Source organism: Amblyomma americanum, chromosome 2 (assembly GCF_052857255.1).
Source record: "Amblyomma americanum isolate KBUSLIRL-KWMA chromosome 2, ASM5285725v1, whole genome shotgun sequence".
Lineage (NCBI taxonomy): Eukaryota > Metazoa > Arthropoda > Arachnida > Ixodida > Ixodidae > Amblyomma > Amblyomma americanum.
In genome coordinates, this window is record NC_135498.1 from 104,081,216 (window position 1) to 104,099,937 (window position 18,722).

Genomic DNA, 18,722 nt, shown 5'->3' on the forward strand with positions numbered 1-18,722 from the left:
AAGGCTACCATATGTTCACTAGCGCTACCACCGAGCTCTAGTCTTCTTGCGACAGAAAACCCTTCATCAGTTCATACTTCGTGCACCTTCCTTCCTCAGCCCTTGTCATCCTCGTGTGACACTTCATTCTCACAGCATTGTAAATGGTAGATGGCATACTTGGTATCCATCAGCTGAAGCCCCTAATTGAAGGGCTTTACCGTAAGCTGCTTCTTTGGGCAGTAGAGTGAAGGCGTTTTATAGCACGAAGGCATGGGCACTGGCATTTCGGTCACGTGATCATGGAACAATTTCTCACCTCGCCTGGTGATCTCTACGGCTACCAGCGATCTGCAAAGCCCCTCAAAAGCGCTGCTCATCCTCGGAAGATAGCTGGGTAGCACGTCGCATAACAGCTTTGTGCATACCTTAAGAGGGGGCATTTGTGCCGAACAATGTTTTTTCTAGCCCCTGACTGACTTGCCACCTTCTTACCTTGATTAGTGAAGAAAGCTCGGTAAGTTGTAACTGAATAATGGTAGACAATAGCGCGGCGGACAACATGGACATAAGGTAAGAAACAGGCCGGGACAAGGGACGATTTTTTCTTCAGCTGCGAATACTGTGTGAAAGCGCACAGTTTCCTAGTTCTCCAATGCACACTAATAAGTAATTAGTCTCTTATTATCACTACATGCTGCCGCTTGCAAGATTGCTAGCTCGTTTTCATGGCAATGCAGACGGTGAAGCATTTTGGTTGCCCCAAATTAGATTCTCTAGCTGACTCGCACGATTATCGTGCAAAAAATGCAAGCACTCCGTAATGTTTCCGCCCACTTACATGTAAAACATGTTAAATATATAAACAGCGAAGGAGCGGTTTGTGCCTCACACAATGCGCTGCGAACGGAGGCCCAGATGGCAAGTGTGTTGGTGGCGCCACCTTTTGCGTATAGCACGAAATGCTCTCTGTAAAAGGTGTGAGCAAGCCTCCAGTCGGAGACTCTGTCACGGTAACCCGCGTACTAGAATACACGATAAAGCTTGAATAAATTTTCCAAGCTGTATTAACCCGATGTCAACAGAAAGATGAGCCATAACTTTTAATGCATTTAGTTTTTACAGCGCAGCTGTTAGCCACTCGGTCCATCTGTTCAGCGTTCGCGTTCACCGCTGTTTTAACGGGAGCGTAGCTCCCACTCTTTGGATGGTTACGGTGGTTACTGTGGAAGAAGTTATGGGGCCCTCATGTCGGCATTCATGGCGTGCATGGACTGCCACTCAACCAACGACTACGAGAAAGCAGTGCTCCCGCTCTGTACTTTCTTGCTTTTCGTGGCGGCTGCAACTGCAGCAGTGTTAACAAATATACTCTCACGCAGTTTCTTCGCCACAATGAGCGATGCAGCCGGTACAAGGGTTTTGTCTGCCGCGACTGCTAAACACGCCACCTGAACAGAGGCTCAGCGCTGCGACGCCAGGATCCACTGGTACCGTTCTTCTTCCTCGTAACTACTGTCACTGCTGTGACGACCTTCCGAAATACATGCATGCACCTCGCCTTACAGAATCGGGCCTTCGTTCAACACTTCCAACACATCTTCACACAACTATCAGATCAAATTTAAGCCATTTCATCACGACTATCGGGGACTGGGAGAGAAGTGCTAGTTGAAGAGCCAGTTTGTCTGGAAAATGGAAAGTTTAGTCTATAACGTACATATAAACTTGTCTCTAAAATTATTTACCTGAATATATCGCGAAATGACATCTCACCAGCTCCGCCTACCAAATATTCTAATCGTACAGTGAGATTCTCAAGGATATATACGGTGATTGTGCACTATCTTAGTTGTAGAAACCTTCCGATGTAGCTTAAAGCTCTGGTAGGCTGCTGCGGCCCCAACACCAAAAATGTCGAGAACACGACGGCATCGATTCAAGCTGCAGCTGCTCGCTTCATTTCCCATCGGGCACGGCTCAAAAGCCTGTTTTCAGCAAAATCATTTTCAACCAAGCTCTCGCTCTGTTTGGTTTTGTCTCGAAAAGAAAGCTTTGTCAAGTAACCACAGCATTTTCATGACCGAATTATGTTTTTGATCGTAATATCCTCTACAAAGGAGAAGGCTGGGCGGTTGCAGTGGACACCTGAGTTAAAAACAACTGACCTGCATATGCGCATGTTTTCAGCACACAAAAATAATAGTAACAATTATGTTTTTAAAGGGGCTCTGAAACGCCTTTCGAGGAGAGCACATCAACTCACTTAATCACTACACTGCGTTGCCATGAAAACCGGAGCCATAGTCTCCTACACGCAACAGACGACCCACAATCGCGCGTCAAAGTCGGCGAGCCCTTCCCGGCGACTTTTTCATGCTGGCACCCTCCTCCGTCCCCCGCATCTCCGTAGACAAGGTGAGAGGTGGCATTGGTTAGATTCTTTCAGACGTCAGGCAGCTACCGTGGCCGCGGCCAATAAGCCGCTTATCTCTGGCGGATCGGGAGGCTCCGCTCCCAGAGGGGGGTCGGCGAAGGAGCGCCTACCTTCCTACGTGCGAAAAGTAACGAGAGGAGAGGCAAAGGCGCGAAGACGCTTAAATACAAATTTTAACTACCGATAACTCAGCTTCTACAAAGCGCATTTAAAAAATCCTTGCTGGACACTATTCGTGAAGCGGCGTGCTTCAATATCCCTGGCATGCCGCAACTTTATTAGAGCCCCCTTCACAGCCCCTTTAACTTCTAACGATGTCTTTCGGTTTATGCTCTTGACACTGTAATGAGCAAGTGAAAATACCCGAGAGAGCAAATTTTACCATTCACCTTAGTTTTTTGTCTCCTTGCTTTTGGCTCGAGGTGTCGCTAGCGTCAGGAGCAGTGCGCGATGATTTTGATATGAATGGTACGAAGCGTTCGTGCGGCTTGAGAGGAGGGCCCTACCAGTACTGCTTCACCGCTCGCATTGTGGTATTAAATATCCGCACAAACATTGCATGGGGCGCAGCAAAACAGAAAGAGAGATAGAAAATTTTATTATTAGGAAGATGGTGATCTTCTTGGGCCACTTCAGCTGCTCCAGGTGGCGGGCAGTTTAAGTATGTCGGCGACCTCCTGCGCTCTTGCCGTGGCCCGGGACTGAGCATCCGGGTCCAGACTGGCGAGAACAGCTTCCCATTTTTTAAGCGTGGGAGATGTTACTAGATCTGCCGGAGGCAGATTCTTCTTGCAGTCTCAGATTATGTAGTCTGAGGTGGCAGTATCGCCGCACAGCTGACAATACGGATTTACCAAATCGGGAAAGATATTGAAATACGTCCATGGGTTTGGCTGCGACCGCGTTTGCAGCCAAAGAATCATCTGCTGCGTCTCCAGTTTCCAGTAAGAAGCTAAGGGGACCTCGAACCTTTTATGTGTCCAGAGGTGGAACATCGAAATATGACAGTCGCTTAAATTTCAGAGCCCTCCGTGATGTGCAACATCCGACTTGGTTCAATACAAGCCACAGCACATATGACATCGCATGTTATGCGCGCTTCCTCACGCTTGCAGACTTTGCATTGTGCTCGGCAGAGCAAAGAAGACAGTAATAATATTCAGCAGGCGCTGGGGTGGAAACGCTCCAGTGTTCAAGCAACCCTATAATTAAAAAAGAATGGTTTTATGGAAAAAGGAAATGGTGCAATATCTGCCTCACATATCGGCGGACACCTGAACCGCGCTGTAAAGAAAGGGGTTTAATATGGAGAGAATCGAACATGCTATAAAGAACGGAGGTAGCCTAAAAACAGTGAAGAGGAAACTAGGCATAGGTAAAAACCAGATGTATGCATTAAGAGACAAGCAGGGCAATGTCATTAGCAATATGGATAAGATAGGTAACGTAGCCGAAGAGTTCTACACAGACCTGTACAGTAGCCAATGTAATCAGAGCGCTAATGAGAAAGACAGCAGTGCACAGCAATGCGTCCTCCCGCCAGTAACGAAAGATGAAGTAAAGAAAGCCTTAGAAGCAATGAAAAGGGGAAAAGCAGCTGGGGAGGATCAGGTAACAGCAGATCTGTTGAAGGATGGAGGGGACATCGTGCTAGAAAAACTAGCCACCCTGTATACGCAATGCCTTATGACCTCGACTGTACCAGAAGCTTGGAAGAATGCAAAGATTATCTTAATTCATAAGAAGGGAGACGCCAAGGATTTGAAAAATTACAGGCCGATCAGCTTACTATCCGTTGCCAATAAAGTATTTACTAAGGTAATCGCTAATAGAGTCAGGGCAACGTTAGACTTTAATCAACCAAATGATCAGGCAGGCTTTCGTAAAGGATATTCCACAATAGATCATATTCACACTATCAATCAGGTGATAGAGAAATGCGCAGAATATAACCAACCTCTATATATAGCTTTCATTGATTACGAGAAAGCATTCGACTCAGTGGAAACCTCAGCAGTCATACAGGCATTGCGGAATCAGGGGGTAGAAGAGCCTTATGTCAAAATACTGGAAGATATATATAGCAACTGCACAGCTACTATAGTCCTCCATAAAGTCAGCAATAAAATTCCAATAAGGAAGGGCGTCAGGCAAGGAGACACGATCTCGCCAATGCTGTTCACCGCATGTTTGCAGGAGGTATTTCGAGGCCTGAATTGGGAACAGTTGGGAATAAGAATAAATGGAGAATACTTAAATAATCTGAGATTTGCTGATGACATTGCCTTGCTGAGTCACTCAGGAGGTGCACTGCAAATCATGATCAACGAGTTAGACAGGCAGAGCAGATCGATCGGTCTAAAAATTAACATGCAGAAAACCAAGGTAATGTTCAACAGCCTAGCAAGGGAACAACAGTTCACAATTGGCAGCGAGAGCCTAGAAATTGTGCCGGAATTGTGCCTTAGGGCAGGTAGTGACAGCTGATCCGGATCATGAGAGGGAGATAACTAGAAGGATAAGAATGGCGTGGAGCGCATATGGCAAATTCTCGCAGATCATGAGTGGCAGTTTACCAATTTCCCTCAAGAGGAAAATGTACAACAGCATAATCTTACCGGTACTCACCTACGGGGCAGAAACGTGGAGGCTAACGAAAAGAGTTCAGCTTAAGTTAAGGACAACGCAGCGAGCCATGGAAAGAAATATGATAGGTGTAACGTTAAGAGATCGGAAGCGGGCAGAGTGGGTGAGGGAACAAACACGGGTTAATGACATGCTAGTCGAGAAAGAAATGGGCTTGGGCAGGGCATGTAATGCGAAGGCAAGATAACCGCTGGTCTTTAAGGGTAACGGAGTGAGTTCCAAGAGAAAGTAAGCGTAGCAGGGGGCGGCAGAAGGTTAGATCGGCGGAGGAGATTAAGAAGTTTGCAGGCAAAGGGTGGATGCAGCAGGCAAAGGATAGGGTTAATTGGAGAGACATGGGAGAGGCCTTTGCCCTGCAGTGGGTGTAGTAAGGCTGCTGCTGATGATGATGATGATGATGATGATGTTCATCATGATGATGATGATGATGATGAACATCGCACAGCACACGGGCGCCTTAGCGTTTCGCTTCCATCGAAACGCGGACGCAGCGGTCCGGTTCGAACCCGGGAACTACAGATCAGTAGCCGAGCGCTCTAACCACTGAGCCATCATGGCGGGTCAAGCAACCCTAGCAATGTGGCATTTTCTGCGATGTGGCAAGAGCACAGTGACATTGAAGTTTTGCCTTCAATGCACATAGACATCCACTACCGCCGCTTTCCTTAACTCCTCCAAACTTTAAAGCACCCCAAGAATGTAACTAATCAAAGCTTATAGACATCCATCTCTGTGAACATTTGCCAGGAAACAACAAAATATCTATGGTGATAAAAAAAATTGGCGGTGGTTTAGCTCTGGTTAGACCTGGAGTGACGCGATAGCCACAGTTGGCTGAATGGAACTTGGTCACGTGACAAACCACGTGATCAGCCACGGCACCGCGCCGCCGGCAGCTGCTCCGCACCACGTGACCAGCAACGCTGAAGGCTCGAGATGCTACCGTAACGTAGCTATCGCTACAAAAACCGGTTTTCCGGTCTGACGAATTTCAGGTATGGAAACTGTGATAAACTTAAAAGCAGATTATAGCTGTAATCATGGTTGCATCAAACTATTTTTCATCCTAAGTCAGCAGACGTGCTTCGCGCATGTCATCTTTCGTCACAGGAATATCTTGGCAAGTCTTGACACGAATGGTCATCGAACACATCATCTTGCCAGCGGAAAACCATACACGAAATCAAGTAGGCAGATCGTCATTGATCACACAGTAAATTGTGCGTGTCCACTGTCTTGTTATTCTGAATAAGTATACGGGCATGTCACTGCATCATAGAACAGGCACTTCACATTAGCGATGCGGTCAACTACATTAGAAATTTATTAAGCTGACCTTTTTCGATGTTATTTGTGCAATATGAATACTCTGCTGTTCTTCGCATCTAATTTAATGCAGTCAGGCAAAAAATAATAAGGCCCGAAAGCGAAATAATGACCATGTTCGGAGGCAAGCAATTGGGTTTTCTTCTTTGCCATGCATGAATAAAATAGGAAGGCACTGTACTTAATGTTAGGGGAAATGTGCAAGCTGCAAGAATCAGCTTAAAGGCAGTCTTGGTGTCGGCAAATATTTAATCCCGCAATTGTGCTACATCATCCCAACGCTCACTTATTTCCCAGTCACAGGCACAGCCGAAGCGACATTCTGTCAGACAAGCTTTCCACTGAATCATTGTCTAGATGCGTGGACAGATTTCTGTTGCATTGTGCTCGACAATGCTGCCACTGTCTTTCGCCGCAGGAGCCCAGATCACACGAAGCCTTTCTGGAACACAGAAACAATATACATTATCCTTTTTGTTTCCTCCAATGCGTCCAGCAAAAGGGCACACATATGCTATAGACAATGGCCAGGTCTATTTTCTCGTTCAGGGACGCACACGTGAAGAACGTCCTACAAACTCAGCGCACCGCACTCATCTGTCGAAAACAAGGTTTGCTAGCTGAAGTCTTTCCCTTTCTTTTTTCTTCGTCCAACTGAGCTACACGGAAACTTCCTTCGGCTGAAGAGACGAGAAAGTCATTTGTACAAGGAAAGAAGCGGTAGAACCGCTGTGCAGTCATGGCTCTCCTGGGGCCAGCACGGCCTGGCCTTTTGATCCTAGGTAAGAATACTGGTAACCTAAACCTTAATAGTCGTCTCATACTAAATGCTTACTTACGTGTTTTCATATTTGTAACAAACTACTGTTCGCCAGCATGACTGTTACTATTCTTACAATCACCTGCAGTCTTATGTAACAAGTGCTAAACTTGTATGCTACCAAAGGCAGGCTTTTTTTTTCAGGCATTTTCAACGCATATTTAACGAAAAAGATTCTTACAATGTCTCCTTGTCCAGTGTTTTCAAGTACTCCATGAATACCATAATGCGTGCTTTTTTCCGGATAAAACATTTTTCTGCGCGAGACGGCTGAAATATAATTGCTGATAATTTATAATATAGTGCACTTTCCAACTGTTCCTAATATCCAAGCGGTTTTAAACATTATTTCCTTGCAGGAGCAAAAACATTGAGAATACGCGGAATTTGGAGGTCCTCATCCTACACGTGAAAAGTGCTTGCTCACCGCTGTTAAAAACATCGGAAGGGTAACCATAAGTATTTCTCAATGAAAACGAGTGCTGGGGACATATATCTGAAAGTGCTTTTCACAGGAGCTGCGTAATTTTTCTCGGGCTTCCTTCGAGTCAGAAACTCCAGCTTTTGCATCGTTTGCGCAACGAAAAAGTCTTGTACTTAAGTTCCATGCTTATACGTCATTCAACTGCGCAATGTGAGAGCATAGGTGTTATTACTACTGGTCTTGGTGTGCGTATTTCATGTGTGCGAATTATCTGCGAAGTCGCGGAACTCCAAACAACAAACGCAGGAAAAACGTCAGTATCCCCATTTCTCGGCATTTTGTGTTCACAAAAAAAACACATACAAATTTCTGGTGCCCAAATACATGGATTCGTCAAACAAATAAATATTCCTTCTTCAGCTACAGCTATGCGATGCAATTCTCCTCATGGAGTGGTTTATGTTGGTTTTATGCTAATAGATATGATCTGGCTCCAAATGCACTGAGAGTATGTATTGGCTATATAGGAGTAAAATGCGAGTAATCTGTCCTCCGACACTCTTTTTTAAGCTGTAGGATATGCTGCCCAAGCTCTGGGGCAGATTTCGAACACTAAGCATACTGTATACTTACCGTTGGCAACGGAAACGAATTCCCCGTTCAAAACATGCGAACTTCTAACAGTTACGAACATTTCGGCTATGGTTTCGATCTCTTCTATTTTCTGACATCGAGGCTCCAATTGCTAACTGCATCAGGTTACTATGCTTTGCAGTGGAAATATGCCTCCGTTGCCAAGAGTAAGCATTCCGTATAGTTGGTCCTTAAGGGTAACGGAGTGCACTCCAGGAGAAGGCAAACGTAGCAGGGGACGGCAGAGGGTTAGGTGGGCGGAAGAAATCAGGAAGCTTGCAGGCATGGGGTGCACGCAGCTGACAAAGGTCAGGGTTAATTGGAGAGACATGGGAGAGGCCTTTGCCCTGCAGTTGGTGTAGTCAGGCTGATGATGTTGATGATTATGATGATGATGATTATTATAGCTGGTGATCAAAATCTGCTCCGGAACTTAAGCAGCATACCCTGACCCTAAAAGCGAGCGCACATTATAGGTCAGTTTACTCTCTTTTTACGCCCATATGGCTTCATTCCTGCTTAGAACAGTGCCAACACATTGTAATAAGAGAGTAATTACGGACTAGCGTCCGCCTAAGCGCCTCCATACGGCTACAAAGGAAAGCTCTTCAGCTTTGACAGAAACCTCGCCGTGAAAAAGAAAAAAAATTGTCCTGGTCCGAGTTTCAGAACCAAGGCCGCCATCTTGTCGGGGTAGTCGCTTTACCAACTGTAAGCAAACCAGAGCGGCTAGCAGATGGTAGGGCGAGAGCGAATTTATAAATAACTCGAAGTGGAAACGGTGTTAGTACAATGTTTTAGTGCCATTGCACTAGAGCCCCCATTCGCCGAATTCGTCGATGTTTTTCCGGTTTTTCTGCGGCCTTGAAGAGCTGGGTGGCATGTGGACAACTATGTCACGTGACCCTGAGACGTCATCCCGAGGTACCCACCTGATTGTGAGCAGATTGCCCACCATGGCAGGTGGAAGGTCAGTTAATCATTAGTCGCTAGAGGTGTCTGGGGCCCTGTTAAAATGAAGATCATAGCTGCACATTAATGGGATCGAGCGACTCATATGTAGGCATTGTCTCTCTTCGAAGTTAATAGTAACACTAGTTCTATCTTCTAACTATTAGTTTTCCAAAATGGGGCAACCAAGCTCTGAACTCATATTTTGTGCTATTACGACTCTGCGGAGGGTAAAGCACGAAGTTAATTCGAGAGCACTGCGTTGCATGCCTTCTTGTAAATTCACATCAAGAAAGTAAAGCAGAATGAAGCTTAAGGAGTTAGCAGAATATCGCGCTCAGCGGTAGCCCAATAATTCTCGGTTTTAAATAGAATACGCGTAAAAACTGAACACAGCATCGCCAACGCCTCAGCTTTGCTTAGGAAAGAAATCTGAGGCACTGAAAGCACAGGTTGAAAGCGGAATTCTCATTTGCTCAAACGCCAATAAAGCTTTCTGTATTTATGGAATCCGCCACAAGAGGGTTGCAAGGCACCTCCTTAACCACTTGCCTAGCACTCCTGTTAATTTTTGTATTGTAACCCTGCACTTTATTTCTTTTTGCAACGGTCATCATGGTGTGTGCGTGTGAGTGCCTCATTATGTGTCTCATTAGCAAAAGAAAATGCGCTCCCCACCACGGGCTTATATGTGCAGTACCATGTCCGCAGTCATAATGCTCTTCATATGAGCTTGCGTTTACTGTGTTATGATTCCCAAAATAAATGTCCGCTAAAGCAAAAACTATTTAAGTGAGGCCGCACCTTCGGGGAACACAAATCGCGTGTCTTTTGCTTACGAAGTCCAAGAACAAACCGCTTTTACGCGCAGAAATATTAACAGGAAAATATCCGAAATTCCGCCTACAAAACTCGCTAGTGTCGGTTCCACTGTGTTTGCTCGATCAAGGAGTGGCTTCCATTGTAATCTTCAGAACATAGCTATAACCTAAAGACGATCGGGCCTACGTCGTTTATGGCATCTCCCCTAACTTGTATGTTTTTGTTTCTTGTTTTAACCATTATTGCGCTTTTTTCCTTCAGGATTATTTGTTGCCTGCTGTCATGCACAGGGCTGGGGCTTCGGAGGATATGGTACGTATTCTTTCAAGTGCGGCTTCATATATCAGTGTTAATAGCATAGCCCAACTTTAACATGACTTGCAGTTTTGTTTCTCCGCAGCCCTGACTAGTTTTTGTTTAATGAAGCAGCTCTTTAATTGAAAGAATAAGCATGGGTGGTTCGAAGTCATGTAGGCCATGTCGTTAAATGTCAAAGCCCTTACAAGTATACCCACCTTTGCCATCTATTCTGAACTTCATACAACGACGGGGTTTCATTTCTGTTTCAGCTGGTTTGAGCATGCAAAGAGCAAAACTTAACGCAGTTGTACTTCCGCTTTAGTCACCACTAAACGCAATCCAATGATTTTTATATCTGGCAGCAATGCCAACCGCAGTAAATCAGTTCACACGTAACAAAGCAGCCGCATTCACGCTTTCGATTGCGTCATCGTGAGTTAATATTCGTTGCCCGCAATGATGCACAGTAGAGCCGTTGCCAAATGTTGGAGCTCAAGGGCTTGCTTCTAGGGCAGGCTCTGTGGCTCGCTGTGCGTCGCTGACGTTGTAAATCACTTGAAGGTGAGAGGAACCCTAGTTTTCACCACTACTGCACGTCTGCACTTGATTGTTTATGCGATCTATAGTGTTTTTACGTGTCTCTACAGTTCGCCAAAGTTTACTTTAGAGCTTTCGTGGCCTCTCTAGGGTACTACAGCGCCCCCTTAAATAAATAAAAGCTTTTTACGCTGTTCTCATGTGCACCTCTCTGCCTTCAAATTTGCCCACTCTTGCAGAGTCCGCCTCATTAACTTTCTCTACACACATTCTTCACAGCTTAGCTTCTATTGTGACGTGATTTGATGCCATAAATATTTCTCGCAGTGTAGCCAAGAGCAGCAGAACGTCCCCCCTCCATCTTCCACCCTAATCCCACAGCGAAAGAAAAAAGCCACGGAGATGAACAGAAATTGCTAATGTAGCGGAAACAGGCAGAGTGGATTTGTCGTTAGTTCTGTTTTGTTTGAAACTTGCCCACTGCCACTGCGGTACTTCGTTCTTTCAACGTAAACAGCACTACAGCAGTGATTTCCCTACACACCCACTAGGGTGGTGTGTACACCCCCTTGTGCTTCTCAAGGCACCCCTTAATTCGCAAAGATTTTTTTTTCACACTGATGAATACCCAAATGACTACCGCTTCTTCTGTACCCTCATTGCCGCCCCTCTTGCCTAAAAGTTTAGACATCCCTTTAATTTATACTCTTGAGGAAACACCTGAACCCCAAAGACACGGACGCCACAATGCAGTCTCTTGAATGCCCACCAGCTGCACGCCGCGTTATTACAACGTGAAAAGACCGTACTCAAAAAAAATGAGCTCAATCTCGCCTAGGGAGCACATCACCTCAACAAAGCCGTGAGAAAATTAGCTAGAATACTCCACACAATGCGGTAATTTGAAGAAAAATTCTTAGCTCATCCTGTGCTGGATATTTCGCAAGCAAGCGCCCTCGCGTTTAATTTGGCAACCGTAATAGTAACTGCCCATATTTGTCATAATTCAACCGGCATACAATACAATCAACTGAGCCGTGTCAGTTGACAGCGACGATTTTTACTGCTGTCTTTGTAATTCCCCAGAAGAGTGAACACCTCGTTAAAGCTTGGAAATTTTCGGTGGATGGCGATTTCTGGAGCCGTCGTGGTAAACGTTTAGTGGCAAGGTGTTTTAAAACTTCGTCTTTCTTGGCTTTCACTATAGTCGAATATAAATCAAGAAGACAGCGGCAAATTTCCCTCAAAGGAGGCCCTCTAGCCAATGGCGCCAACAGATTGTCATGACGTCGCGGTTAATACCGTTTCACGGATACACGTGCGAGTTATCTGCTATTTCACGCTAGGGAACAAACCGCAACGTTATCAGCACCGGTCTCCGGCATTGGCTGGAGGGCCCACAATGAGTGTCATTTCTCCGCTGACTTCTTGAGTGCATCAGAATGTGGGTCTATTTTTTTATTTACTTATATTCCATGCAGTTATCAGCAGTCAGGTCTTGTGGCGTGATGTTAAGATTTCTAGAACTCTGCAGCCTAGAAAGTACTTTTCTTGCAGTTTTACGAGGCGGCTGCGTTTGCGGCCAGAAGTTAGATCGTCTACAGTCCAGAACTAATTCGTTCGCCCGAATAGGTTATCGGTGTGGCCCAGGTGAATTTTTGTCCGTAATATATCAGGGCTTCGACTCTAGCAATATAGGCCTTATTAAGTTTCAGGTTGTAGATAATGTTACGGCACCTTAAAAAAGGACTGAGGACACCTCCGGCCAATTTTCTCCATCTGTGCTCGCTTCGTGCGTCGTCCGAACTATGTTGCGCTACAGTCTCTCTTCATCACTAAATGCTAACGTGCCCAAAAGTCTTCCCTAGATACCTTTGCTTTTAGCAAAAATCCGACGTATGGCTTTTTTTAGGGATATGCAAATAGTACTTTTTTTCGAAACAAATCGAATACGAAAATACAGCTAAGAACCAAATTTATTATGAATCGGACATTTTTATGAATATTTGCTACTTGTGCGAATATTCAATGAGCAATCATAAGAAAGAGCGAAGCGCTGCTTTAGCAGTTGTAGCTTTTTCTATTAAAAGACGCAGCACAGATGTCAATTTGCTAGAAAAACTAGCCGACCTGCATACACAATGCCTTATGACTTCGAGCTTACCAGAAGCATGGAAGAACGCTGACATCGTCTTAAATCGTAAAAATAGAGACGACAAGGAATTAAAAAATTACAGACCGATCAGTTTACTGTGTGTTGCTAACAAGGTATTTCCTAAGGTAACCCAAATAGAGTCAGGACAATCTTAGTCTTCAATCAACCAAATGATCAGGCAGGCTTTCGTAAAGGATACTCCAAAATAGATCATATTCACACTATCAATCGGGTAATACAGAAATGCGCAGACTTTAACTGTAACCAACCCCTATATATAGCCTTCATTGGTTATGAGCAAGCATGTGACTCAGTGGAGACTTCAGCAGTCATGCAGGCATTGCGGAATCAGGGTGTAGAAGAGCCTTATTCGAAAATACTGGGAGATATCTATAACTTTTGCACAGCTACCGCATTCCTCCAAAAGTCAGCAATAAAATTCGAATAAGGAAGGGTGTCAGGCAAGGATACACGATCTCGCCATTGCTATGCACGGCCTTTTATCAGGAGGTATTCCGTGGCCTGAATTGAAAAAAGTCAGGGATAACAGTTAATAGAGAATACCCAAATAATCTGCAGTTCGCTGATCACATCGCCTTGCTGAGTCCCTCAGGAGCTGACCTGCAAAGCATGATCAATGAGTTATACAGGCAGAGTAGAATGCTTGGTCTAAAAATTAGTATGGAGAAAACCAAGGTAATGTTCAACAATCTCGCAAGGAAACAGTAGTTCACAATTGGTAGCGAAACGCTCCGAGTGGTAAGAGAATACGTCTATTTAAAGCAGGCAGTGACCGCTGGTCCGGATCGTGAGAGGAAAATAACTAGAAAGATAAGAATGGGGTGAACCGAATATGACAGATTCTCTCAGGTCATGAATGGAATCGAAATCTTACCAATATCCCTCGAGATAAAAGTGTAAAAAACCTGTATCTTACCGGTACTCGCCTATGGGCAGAAACGTGGAGGCTACCTAAAAGGTTCAGCTTAAGTTAAGGACAACGCAGCGAAATATGGAAAAAAAATAACAGGTGTTAACGCGGATTAATCACAAACTACTCTAAATCAAGAGAAAGAAACGGGCTTGGGCAGGGCATTTAACGTGACGGCAGGATAACCACTGGTCCTTAATGATAACGGAGTGGATCCCAAGACAAGGCAAGCGTAGCGGGGGACGGCAGAAAGTTAGGTGGGAAGATGAGATATAGAATTTTGCGGGTATACGGTGGCCGCAGCTGGCAAAGGACAGGATTAACTGGAGAGACATAGGAGAGGCCTTTGCCCTACAGTGGGCATAGGCAGGCTGATGATGATGATGATGGTGATGATGATGATAAACACAAACATTGTTCATTAACCTTATCACTGTATCGTTATGCGCGTAGGAAAACTACCTTTTTGCTCTTGATAACGGAAGATATTAAACTAGCCCCACATCTTAGTTTATTAGATGTGCGAGACCTACGTATCAGGCATGGCCTATGCATTACATGCATAAATTCAATGGCACTAGCCTTCTTCCGCCTTTTGACTGTTGCGATACCACTTATCAATACATGTCCTTATTTGCCTTGTCTGAGAAGGGGGTCTACCGCACTATTTTATTTAGCCCTCATTTACAGACTAAGGATTGAGATTTTGCTTCTTCCTCCAGGCATAGATGCCTGATTTAGCAAACGCGTTTCTTTACTAGTTTGTTTCACATAACGACTTTTAATTATTAGCAATTGCGATATGCAGGCAAGAGTTGCAAGTCTCAATTCACCAGTTCCTTCTCGGACATCGAGAAGTTTCAGTGTGGCCTTATTTCTTCTCACCTTCGGGCTTCTATAGATCTTATAAATTAGATCTTGTCTATACACAGATAATTTATGGTGTTTATTTAGCATTTGCTTGAAAAATTTGGGCGCTAATAAAATAAATAGCGTCAGTGAGACTTCAGAACTATTATCTGTTCACCTGCCTGTCCACTTAATCATTTGGGAGATGTGTGGAACTGGACGACTTTTCGGCGTTTCCTGCCTCAGAAAGGGATTATAAAATTGTAAAGGTCTTTTCCACAACTAGCGGCCTTTATTTTCGGAACGAGACAGCAATGTTAGACACTACCAAATCATCTATTGAGGTTACTGGCTAGAACCGGTTTTATTTGAGAGGATATGGGCTTTAAAAGCACGTTTCCTGTGAATATGATGGAAGGCTTAGCCGAATATACATGTGTAAAAAACACCGTACACCTCTAGAGACAGTTTCATGCTTGAAGAGGCCCAGCGAAAAGAACTCTAAGCGTGTCTCATTGATAACTGACTGTTAAGTCATCATCATCAACCTAGCTACGCCTCCTTCAGGCCAAAGGCCTCTCCTATGCCTATCCAATTAACGTTATTCCGTCCTTCCTAGCTAGAGTACTACATACGGCACGTAAACTATGGCAATTGACGACATCCAGTGGCTGGGCATGTCAAGCTTGATGACGCTAAGAACAATACCTTCGGCATTCATCTCGTCTAAAACAATATCAAGAGTAAATCTAATGTTCTTCCTTTCATACGAACTTTCGTTGACGAAACATAGAAGGTAGTGTTGAAATACGATTTTACTCTAAGTGTACTGCCACAACCATGCGAATAATTTCAAGAAAACACTGCATCAGCAATCCATGACGTTTTTACGCTTGCTCAACAACTAACTTACCTTATTCAGGAGAACCCTAGGCCCAAATCGCTTTGCTTGGCATAAAGATTGATGCGCTGAAGCCGTGCTCTAAACATGTCAAACAACAGTAAAATATGTCACAGCGTAGACTAAGCTGCTCCCGAGAACATGCCAAAAACGTCCTATAGTCAACCGTACCTCATGCACGAAGGACCCAACTTCACAGCTTCACTGATTTTGTTTCTCTCAACATTCGCGAGAACAGGAGTCGAGGAAAGCGATTGCAACGGATAGGCGCCGGCTAGGGCATCCTTGGCGAATGCTCGATCAAGTTATTTTTTGCCACAGTTTCTTCCCTTATCACGCAACTTTAAAAATGGCACGGCCACCAATTGTGTCGTTAAAAGTACCAAAAATAAGGGGTGTATTTCAAGCTACCCTGGCTCACCCGGACACGAAATTTTGGTCGTACTTTAAGATGTTATCAAACCTCATCAAAGAGCCAAGTCACTTCAAACGAATCCAATTAAAATTTCATATCCATCTTCGCTTAGATGGAAGTTTGTGTAGCTTTTTTGTTGAACCGCAGACCAATATTCTTTGGTACATGTGCAGCTAGCTACCATGCCTACCATTTTGCATAGTACGTGTCGTCTTCAGGAAATTACCTATATTTTCCGCCTGCAGGACAGCAGCAGCGAAGCCGCCGTGGAAGCAGGGGGTGCCTTGAACTCTACCAGCTAGGCCTCGGTGGTGTCCATCCTATTCACCTGGGCGCTCTGACTGGAGGCCGCAAGCTTCTGCGCAATGGTGTCGAGTCGTCTCAGATATGGACGTGGCTGGGTCGGCGCGGAGGCCGTGGGCTCTGGGGTGGCACGCTCGGCTGACAGCTGTGGCTGAGCCCGGTCCAGGGATGGCGAGTCCGCCCTTGGTCCTCCCTCAGAACTGGAGCTTGGGTGTGGCATGGTGGACGGCCTCTGTGGATCTCCCTACCGCTGTTCGGGTTCGGGAATACACCGGACCTCTCATCTTCCGTACGCATCGACGAGCGAGTTACCGCTGGTCTAAGAACCGGCATGCTGGTTGGACGCAGAGGTGGCTCCGGTAGTGGACGATTGTGGAGCCAAACCGGCGGCTCCGGCCAAGGTGGTCGCTGGGGAACTGGAGGAGGATGGAGCCAAGGGGGTCGATGGGGCCAGGGACAGAGAGGTGGTGGTGCAGGAGGTTCCGGTGGAAGTGGCGGGTGGATATCTTGGGGCCGCCAGCAGCAGCAACCGCAGCAAGAACAGCAGCAGCAGCAAGGTGGCGCTGGATGGGGACGTGGATTCGGAGGCGGCTCGGGCCAAGGCGGTGCCTGGGGACAACAAGGTGGAGTCTCGTGGGACGTCTCGGGAGGCCAAGCTGGGGGCGTTAACGACCAGTCCCGAGGCTCAGAACAAAGCGGCTTTGGAGGTCAAGGGCAGCAAGGTGGCGATGCCTCCTGGGGCACCTCTGGACACCGAGGCCAAAGCGGCGGCTTCACCCAAATCGCAAATACCGGGCAAGGCGGTTTCATGGGTCAAGGGGGTGTTGGTGGGCAGGTAGGCGGTTCAGTCTCTGGAGGGCAGAGAGGTTTCGGCATCCAAGGGCAGGGCACTGCTGATCAAGGCAGAGAATTAGGTAGTCAAAGAGGCGTATATGGTCAACAGCAAGGAGGTACTACAGGTTGGTGGAGCCGCCAAGGAGGATCTGGCTCTATGGGTGGAGGCTCCACGGGCGCGGGTCAAGGCGGCCAGATAAGCGGTCGCATTTTCGGTCAGGGTAGCGGACGCGGCGGATGGATTGGCTCCGGCGGTGGAAAGTGGGATCAGGGTGGAGGTTTGTCCTGGGACCAAGGAGGATCGTCCGGAGGTCAGTGGCAGAGCGGTAGCTTCGGGGGTGACGGCGGCACTGGAGGGCAGTTTGGCAGTGGGGGCGGCGGTGGACAGGGGAGTGAGGACAGTGGACGAAGCGGAGGTCAGTTGTCTGGTGGTGGACAGTGGGGTCAGGGCGGGGGCTGGTCTTGGGGCCAAGGAGGATCGTACGGTAACATCGGTGATGAAGGAGAGAGTGAAGGGCAGGTGGGCAGCGGAGGTGCTGGTGGCCAGCTTGGGGGAACGGGAGCGCGTTTCGGTGGAACCGGAGGTGGTTCCGGTTACAGAACTTTTTGGAGCAGCCAGACAGGAGGCGGTAGCCCGATACGTTGGCGAGTAATCAGATACTCTCTTCCGGCGGGGTCTGGATTGGGAGGGCCCACCCGATGGATACGTTGGTCTAGTTCGCCAGAGCGAAGCTTTCGGTTCTCAAACCTGGCAGGTTCCTCGGGCTCAGGTCTCTCCAATATATTTGGAGCGCTGCAGTCAAGCTTAGGAGGTTTGTCTCAAATGAGGATGTGAGCTCTGCGCTTTCTGAACAGAATTACTGGCTGCTGTGAGAATTCTAAAACATGCATGGGAACCTGCGAACATTTCCTCAAAAGTGGCAAAAAAATTGTTGATGATATGTAATAATGTGCTCTGGATGTAATAAAGCCAACCACTAAATAATTGTTGTAGCTCACTTTGGAAAACTGACTTCTCCGGCTTTTTGACCCTTCGGTAATTATGACGTATGGACAAAACTCTTCACTACCTTTTAACTAATTTTTGCGAAAATTATAAAATTTTAAAAATATTCGCGAATTAGGGGGTGTCCTGAGAAAAAAAAATGGGGTGTATACACCGCCCTAGTGGGTGTGTATAGAGATCACTGCTCTAGTGCTGTGTAGCTAGCCTGAACATGCAAGAAACTACTACGCATAAGACAAATGCCTAACTTTCCGGCAAAATTTAATGTCGCTCTTAAACTCAGGGGTCACTAAGTGGCTCTACTTTAATCTTCAAACATTGCTAGCTAGAAGGTTTAAGCAAGGCGGAATCTGGCAGAGCCATCTGGAGGAACTTTACCAAGTTCTTCCTAGCGCTTTTGAAAAAAAATTATCGTGGCACTGCACGGGCGTTTGAATGTGAATGGCTGTTTGC

General features: G+C 46.1%; 1 pseudogene across 1 annotated transcript; it reads left to right on the forward strand.

Annotated features, from left to right (window-relative positions):
* The first annotated feature begins 7,014 nt into the window (after window positions 1-7,014).
* On the forward strand, window positions 7,015-18,248 carry LOC144121703 (uncharacterized; annotated as a pseudogene). The gene is made up of 3 exons (XR_013312675.1): window positions 7,015-7,170; window positions 10,300-10,350; window positions 16,372-18,248. The product of XR_013312675.1 is annotated as an uncharacterized LOC144121703 (transcript).
* Window positions 18,249-18,722: the final 474 nt, after the last annotated feature.